This window comes from Botryllus schlosseri, chromosome 1, assembly GCF_051294905.1.
Source record: "Botryllus schlosseri isolate E-star chromosome 1, Bs_hap1, whole genome shotgun sequence".
In the NCBI taxonomy this organism is placed as follows: domain Eukaryota; kingdom Metazoa; phylum Chordata; class Ascidiacea; order Stolidobranchia; family Styelidae; genus Botryllus; species Botryllus schlosseri.
The window spans coordinates 30,135,030-30,144,145 of record NC_137236.1 but is presented as its reverse complement, the minus strand read 5'-3'; the positions used below and the strand labels follow the sequence as shown (position 1 = coordinate 30,144,145).

Here is a 9,116-nt window from a genome sequence, read left to right as displayed (position 1 = left end):
GAACCATAGGCCTAATTGTGGCACGTCAAATGTGCACCAGCTGCATAATAATAACGCGACAGCTTTGCGATGTCATTATGCATCTGTCCTCCCACATGCCGTCTATAACTCAACTATTTTGACAAATTATGCCAAGTACAAAATAAATTTTATTTAAATATTTAAAATCGTATTTTACTTAGTACCAGGTGTGGATATAAGGCCTACAATAGTAAATCACATTTTCACGATGTGTGCGGAATGCCAGTCTGAAAGGCAGGGCATGGTATGGTATAGTTTAAAAATTGCGGTATGGAATACGAAAATGTGCAAATAAGGTATGTAATTTATTTCGATGCTTTTCCATACTTTATAAGTTTTGCCAGAGCCATGGCCAATGTTCTCTCTAATTTTTCACGGGTCTGCGCACACTCACCAAATCACTGCACAGTCCCATAAAAAAGATCACCACTGCGGCTTTCTTGTGAGCGGCAGACGTTTTTCCGTGCGCGGTGACTTTAAAAGCAGTGGGTGGTCGCGCAAGCGTGCAGCCTAGAGGGAACAGTGGCCGTCACAATGATCTTAGTTTCGATTTGTCGAATTGATTGCATACCTCAGAAAATCGTTCAGTGTCTATGTTCGTTAAATAGGTATGTCTATGTTCGTAGCTGAATACGCTACGCAAGTTGCTATTGATCTGCTTCAATATTCGGAGGTAAATATAACGCGGGTTTAATTTGAATTTGCCAATGACATCATCAATGGCCTACTTATCACGAATATAGCCGTAGCCGGGATTAGGCTGCACTGGTCGAGTGCTCTGATTTCTGATCAATCTTTGCTAAATTCCAGAATATTCTGCCCATGGGCCTTGTGGCACGTCAAATGTGCGCCAGCTGCAAAATTATAACACGACAGCTTTGCGATGTCATTATGCATCTGTCCTCTCGCGTGGTGTCTATACCTCATCAATTTTGACAAACTAATCCGAGTACAAAATAAATTTAATTCAAATATTCAAAATTGCCTTTTTTCGAGCGCGGCGTGTATATATTCCAATATCGAATCACATTATCACGTCGTATGCGTAATGCCAGTCTGAAAGACAGGGCATTGTATGGTGTGGCATGGTTGTGTATGAAAAATGGTATGGTATGGACGAAATATTGGTATGGAATATGAAAATGTGCAAGCATGGTATGGTATGAAAATTTTCAAGCATGCTATGCAATTTTTTTCGATACTCTTCCATGCTTTGGCATATTTTATAGAACCGTGACAATGATCCTACTTCCGATCTATCTATATAGATAAGGGCGGCCATCCTTTTCGGCCAAAGGGCCACATAAGATTTATGAACCATGGCACGGGCCACTTGAATGTTGATGACCTTTTTCAGTTGTCCGATGAGGAGGGAGCCTGATTAGGTATCGGTGAAAACAAAACGCATAAAAATCGATAACAATGGCGTCATGGAATTTCGGCGTTAATTCATTACATAACAGCGCGAAGCGAATGAACGAATTCGGTCAATAACAATGTCACTTGCATATATTGCTGGTCACCTCTATATACCGCTCGGCACTTTCGGCAAGGATAGACAAACTCGATTCCATGAATTGGGCGTATTTTTAATTTTCATGAAAAGGGTGACAATACTGTAAGCAAGAAATCGAATAAATGGAAATCGCGCAAAGTTCTAAGAAGGTATCAAGTCAAATAAATCTACCACGAAATATTCTACTCTATCGCCCCTGGCTACGACAATGCGTCGGGACTGATAATTTAACATCAACATCCAAATTTTGCAGTCGGGCTAATCGAATTTTTAGTTGCAAGTTCACAATAAATTATCCCCGAAATTTATTTTTTATAATATAACTAATTTTGGGAATTACCTTGCGGGCCACGCAAAACCTTGTCGCAGGCCAGAGGTTGACCGCCCCTAATTTAGATTGTCCGTAGAATGAAGTCTTCATTTGGAAGGAAGGAAAGTGTTGATCTTTGGTGGTCAGCAGGTTCGAAAGAGATAGAATTGCAACCACTACTGAGTCCCGCTTTCAAGATAAAAATATAATAACCCTATCGCTATGCGGGCTGTCAAATTTTAGATGGAACTAATTCGAAAATGTATAATGATATTTGAAGATTATTGATAGGAACTTTTCGCATAGCTAGCCTCGTTGATCTGAGTCAGCAAGACCCGCTGATGTCTTTTTTGTCTTAAAATATGATTTACCGTAAATCGTGATAAAATATACGGTGCCAAGTTGTGTTTTGACTGCAGGGCTCACCAACCTTTTTGAAACCAAGAACTACTTCTCGGGTACTGAATAATGTGACGGGCCACCAGTTACTCCGGCCGGTTATTCTTGCTCAGTTGGATTTCTTCACTTCGACATTCAGAGCACTAGGCCAGGTTTCCGCCAATCACACTCACCGTGACTCACACCAGCGTCTCTGGTCTCCGTTAAGTTACCGCACTGCGCGCCCAAGCGCCAATCTCAGCGTCTAGACTAGAAAATAGTACCTAGATTCCCGTTAAACCCCCACGTGTGCGAAGACGAGCAACGTCCCGATCGAAAACTTCGTTAGAATGTTCCTTAGGGTCGACTTACCCATGGTCAAGTGTTTCTCATATCAAACCCTTCTCCGTTTTGACTTTCAAGTCTCTCATTTACAGGCTTGTAATGACTCGAGTCATGACTCGAGTCGCGATTTTCTGATGACTCGACCTGACTCGAGTTATTTTCTGAAAATACGAAAAAGACTCGACTCGACTCAAGTCAATCTGCGCATTGACTCGACATGGACTCGAGTCATTGCGCACGACTCGAACCAAGTCACATGACTCGAGACTCAGACGGCCACGAGCGACATTTCATATGTATTATTATTATTATGGATAAAAACATTTAGTGGTGCTTTTCGCATCGAAGGCTTTTTGCACCACGGCGATTTAGACATTTTGATCAAAATGATAGCATGAAATCTCATGAAAATACAACATTTCATTACGACATTTCATTGTCATTTCATTGTAAAAATAGTGAAGTAACCACATGATTGGTATTTCGTCTATTGGTAGCGGTACTTGATAAGGCGACCATAAACTGTTGAAAGTAAGGAAAATTAGTGTATGGTAAATGAGAACCATTCGATATCATTGAACAGGGTTTTAAAAAGTGTTGAACAAGACTTTAACTGGAAGCTGAGCAGTCAATTCAATGATTTGGACTCGGACTTGACTCAGTGGTGAATTGAAAATGACTCGACTTGACTCGAGTCAAATCTGTAAAAGTGATATTGACTTGTGACTCGGAGCCTTGTTACTTGGTTATAACTTACAATCCTGCTCATTTACCTATTTGCTACTGCGACCGCGGGCGAGTCATTTGGTTCTTGCGGGCTACCGGTAGACCGCAGGCATCGCGTGGTGACCCCTGTTCTACCGTAACAAGTAGGCCTATCTGTGTTCAATTCCGATAAGCCTACAGATGTCGGAAATTGAAATAACATAATGTTGACCTAGGCTGCAGGATTTATATAAATCTTGGATGTTTTTTTTACATAAATATATATTACATTACATAGGCTTACCATATTTTGGAAATTTAAAAAGAGGACACTTTTTCAGAAATTTGAGACTTGCAAAACCGGAGAAGAATTCTCAAAATTCCGTGAATTTTTCCTACTTTGTGATCGGTTAACTAAAAAAAAGATCAACTTTCCGCTCAGAGCTCAAAATACCGTTTTTCTCTCCACATTGCTAGGTGGTTGGCTAGAAGAAAAAAAGCTCATCCGTTTCGCTCAGACCTCAAATTACCGTTTTTCACTCCGAAATACCCGCCGGAGCGTCACTTCTGTGCTAATTTACGGCATATCACTCGCATTTTGCACTAAATGTTACCTAAATTTTCAAAAAACAGGACAAAATCTCAAAAAAGAGGACAAAAGGGCGTCCTACGAGGACACTTTCAAAAAAGTCAAAAAAGAGGACAAATCCCCTTAAAAGAGGACGTATGGTAACCCTAACATTACAATGCTTCTGTGAGGTCTAATGATCATCCACCCCGTGAATTGACATCGTGCAAACGCCTATCATCATGTTACTTTGGATATTACAATATCATTGTTTGTATGTCTATATTTATAAAGGATTATATTTCTAGATTTATTATTGAATCAATATTGAAGCAAAAAGATGCTCAACCTTTTTCTCAGATTTTGTGTCTGTCTGCTGATGGTTCCAAGCATAGCAAACGCCCAACGTAAGAAATCTCAATACTGTTCCAAATATAATTGTATTTAAATGAATATTTATTGAAGCAACATTTTATAAATGCTGATTTACATTGATTTACTCAAGATACAATCGTCAGTGCCGGTCATGGGGACTCTTGCCCATCTTTCGAAATTCACGATTCATGCAGTAAAGTTGATCAGCCCCTGGAACTGACGTATGGAGATGATCTGGAATCGTTTGGAGGTATTCATTCAACGACAATTTACGAAGATCCAGTATTATTGGATCTGTATCTGACACTTCCATTGTACTTCTGTACTCAGCATTGCACAGTAGGCCCATAACGTTTATAGTTGTACTGTGTACACCCATTAAGAAGCCTATTGAATAGCAATACATACATTACGCCCCTCTTGCTACCAATAGAAAACGCCGTGTTCAAATTTTACACTTTGTTCATTACTTTGATTTACACCCTTCATAAAAAATTGTACGACTACACCCTTCGAAAATAATGAATCCTCGTTTTTGGATACTCTCAGGAAATTACCCGACTGGAAACTTAGCGACCCTTGAACGATAGGCCTTCTTATAGAGTAAATAAGTAACGACATATTGGATTTCTACTTTACACCTTATGAGATTGAAGCTTCAACAAAAAACGACAAAGGATCCGTTTAAAGTTAAACATATACTTTGCCCGGATTAAAGAGGAAACAAGACTAGTCGGAGGATAACGCAATAATGAACGTCAGCCTTTGTTAAGTGCATTTGAATAAGGATGAACTGGTATTAAGCGGTCTTTTGCAAGTAGGCATACATATATTTCAAGGTTCCAATTAGACTTATCATTGCGTTTTGCCGATAATCTGATTTTAGCATAATAATTTGATGAGGTAAAAGACGCTCACCCTTTAAAAACTTATTGGGTGATTAACAAAACTTCTAGGGTGATATTTCACCCACAGACATGTTATAAAAGTTATGGGCGCCTCTGCTTCCGCGCGAAGCGCCAAAATATTCCAAAGTTAATGGTTGGATTTGGTCAATAATATTATTACTTGCACTGGTCTTAGGCACCCCATAGCGATTTCAACCGAACTCCTGCAAAGCTTGGTCCCCTATACCTCCCTTGTCACGGCTACTCGAAAGTCCGACTTCATTGTCATTAAGGCCTATTCCTGTATAGGCACACAATATATATTTGACACAGTGACGCGAAACGCTATGAAATATCCTAATTTTTGCCGGAATTGTGTCAATATTATTAGTAATTGCATATCATATATCCAGAGGAGGTCAAATTAGTCAAGAAAGCTACTCAAGTAGAAGTAGAAGTAGCGACGAAAAAATCTACTCAAGTACGAGTAGAAGTACTTCTTCCATGAGCCACCTAAAACTGCTTGAAGTAGAAGTAGAATTGTCTGACTTTAAATCTACTCAAATAAGTAAGTAGTTTTGAAAACAGTCTTAATTCGTTCGCATCGACTGTCAAAAGCTGCGAATTGAGCTGTGTAGAGGGTGCAGAGAGCTTGATTCGTATTGATGCATCCCAGGAGGTATCAATATCCGACAGAATAAGCATTCTTTAGCATCATGGGATGCAAATTATGGTATCGATATCAACCTTTGTTTGCTAGAATACCCCGATTTAGAGAATATCATGGCATGGCGCCCTACCCCATATTATAAGGCACAAAGTTAAGGCGAAGGGCAATACGTAGAAGTTGTATCGGATACCATTTCATCACTTTGCGTGATTAGTATACGGTGATAACAAATATTGTGAATCGTAAAAGTTATATTTAGTGTAGCTTTATTTTCGGAGAATAGCGGCATTACAACACTTGCTTTCATGGTTCAACATGTATGCTCTGCAGACAAAAGAATTGAAAGTAATTAGAACTCAAAGTATGATACTAGGAATTGACAGTGAAATACAAATTCCACTTCTAAAAGGCGGAAAATATATTTCGTGCCTATTGTCCATAAAGCTTCAAAAGCGATCTGCTAAAACAGGTGTAACGTTCGAAAAAGCCGGATTTTCCAAATTAGCAGGACACGTTATGGGCTGCTAGATTACGATATGATGGGTAATTGTTAGATTGCGAAACGGTAGTTTCAAACGTTATGGTGGGCCATATTTACTATGATGAAAGGTTTGATATGAACAACATTTGGTGTGAGCGGAACCAAGCCATCCGGTACCTAAATTATATTCACTGATACTTTCCTGAAAACATATTTGTCCCCCAAAACTACTGTGCGCGAAGCGCAACAAAATTTCTGGGCTTAATTTGACTTTTATGAATAATAAATGTTGGTACTCCGTGAAAACAGCCCCGACATTCCTCAGGCTATCTTTCGCATTGCGGGATCAAACTACTTCTACTTGACAAACTGTAAATAGCGAAAATTAAGTAATTAGATCACAAAATATTACGAAGTAGAAGTAGAGAAAATCAGATCTACTTGAGTAAGTACCAGAAGTAGAGGAAAACTACTTGATTACTTCCAAAAAGTAGAAGTACTTCGTTACTGACCACCTCTTCATATATCCTAATTGCCCATGTGACCAGATTTACCGGTAGAGCTAATGGAGGTGGTGTTTTCGAAAGTTTCGGGCACGTTAAGGATATACAATTCATTAACTATCATCTGCGGGGGGGGGGGGATCGATGTTGTTATAATCAGTCTGTGGCATGTTGTTATTTCGTGACCTCGCGGCTGCTACATGGCAAAAGATTTTGGAATCGCTCAAATGTACCAAACTAAATAAAGAGAAAACTTCTTTCGTGAGAAACGCACAATGACTAGTTGACATTTCATCATGGGGTGCGGCATTTTCTCAGATTGCCAAGATGCGACTACCGTAATTTTCCATGTATACAGCGCAGAATTTTACCTATTTTTGCCCTAAAATAGGGGGGTACGTATTATACATGGGAATAACAACACTTGGAAAAAATCTCCCTCGATAGAAAACTTGAAATGACACCTTTCTTCATGTTTGTTTCCAATCCCGCGTCACTTTCAGCCATCGCGCCCAGTAATTCGTATTATCAGTGTAACGCGGTGTCAATTAGCGAGAAGCGTGATACCAATTACCGAGCAGCACAGCATGCGGTCTCCCGCTGAGTTAGTTTACCGTTTGTACGCGAGCGAAATTAGGTCGCTGAGCAGTGAGTACGAGCGCGGCAAACCTCGCCAATTCATCGCGTAAACGACAGGCTTTAACAATCGCATATACAACAGGCCATGTGCGCAAGATATAATCGCTTGCGTAATTAGTCGCATCTCCAACAGACCTGGTGCGCACGACACAACCATTGGCCTGAGCAATCGCATCTGTGATAGGCTTCGTGCGCAAGATGTCGCGTCGCCGGCCTTAACTATCGCGACGCCAGCCTCGCAGGCTTTGGCTGCTATCTACGATCGCTAGGAGACAATTCCGTTAATTGTATAATGATTAGCAATCGCATCTGTAATAGACCTCGTGCTCAAGATGTCGTGTCGCTGGCCTGAACTATCGCGTCGCCAGCCTCACGGACTTTGGCTGCTATCTACTATCGTTTAGAGACAATTCCGTTAATTGCATAATGATTAGCGATCATTATGTCATGATTGTTGAATAGTGTCATCGTAAAACAGAACGACATCGTAGGCCTACAATAAAACAGCCATTCTTGTACTGCGAATGCCGGATGCGTACTATACATGGGTACAGGCTTTTCCCCAGAATTTACACGCCATTTTAAGGGTGCTTATTATACACGGGGGCGCACTATATTCGGAAAATTACGGTATATATATATTTCAACGACGCCGAAATGCCTATTTCTATATGTCAAGCTAAATCAATTTTTTCTGGGAGATGAGGTCGGTAAGAATATTCATGAGTTTCTGGAGGGCGATCGTCGGGCGGGCCACGTGTAATTACTTACATGATTGTCACTCAAAAGATCGCTCACACATACCACAACTAATTGAAAAAGAAATTTGGTCTTTGGTGAGATGCGCACGATTCCTAATTCGCAATTATTCATGGGGCGCAACGAAGCTCACAACTAGGCTTCATTCACTAGTAATATCGCTTGCAATCAAATCAATCCTAGATAGTCCTGCTGGTCCTAATTATAGTTTTTTTTTTTACTTCAGGACCCTGTAATTCCACAGTCATCAGCAACGAAACGTCTGGTACGATTGCATCACCGAACTATCCCAAGACCTACCATTCAAATGCGTGTCATTCCTGGTTTATAACAGTACCTGAGGGGATGGTAAGCAACAATAGAATTACCAGGAGCTCTATCAAGTATATTGCTAGATGATTTTTCGCAGAGTATACAAGAATCCACGGACAAAATTAGGTCGAGGCTGGAATTTGGTCGCAAGGCTATAATATCGATACAGTTTAGCTGAATTGCTAGCGCTACACATTAGTGAGGACACTTTGGTTTGAAATCGTAATGTTATTATCACGCTATTACTTTGGATTGGAATAATTATAACAATTTGACTCCATGTTGAAGTGATTTTAAATGACGACAGAGCTATGGTTTATTTGTTATAGCAATGTTAACATTTTTGAGATCATAGCTGAATTTTGTTTTCTTTCGAGTTTTATGGTATCCCTTTCACTTTACTAATTCCTTGTAATATTTGCATAGCATATATATTTGCAAGCATAGCTCAGTCATACGTCACTTGGACAGGAAGCTCATCACTGCATCCCAACGCAAGAAGTTGCATCTTTCTCTCATGCAGGTTATATCGATCGTTTTCAACGACACCTTCAACGTCGAAGACAACCCGTACGGGAACTGTGATCGTGATTCACTTGCATTCGGCGACGCATATTCGGTAGGATGCCGGTAAAATACTTCACATA

The 9,116-nt window shown here is 40.2% G+C and overlaps 1 long non-coding RNA gene across 1 annotated transcript; it reads left to right on the top strand.

Moving 5' to 3' along the window:
- Window positions 1–3,004: 3,004 nt before the first annotated feature.
- Window positions 3,005–9,086, top strand: LOC145447065 (uncharacterized). Its single transcript, XR_013917439.1, has 3 exons — window positions 3,005–4,468; window positions 8,384–8,505; window positions 8,993–9,086. It is a non-coding gene; the product is annotated as an uncharacterized LOC145447065 (long non-coding RNA).
- The last annotated feature ends 30 nt before the right edge of the window (window positions 9,087–9,116 follow it).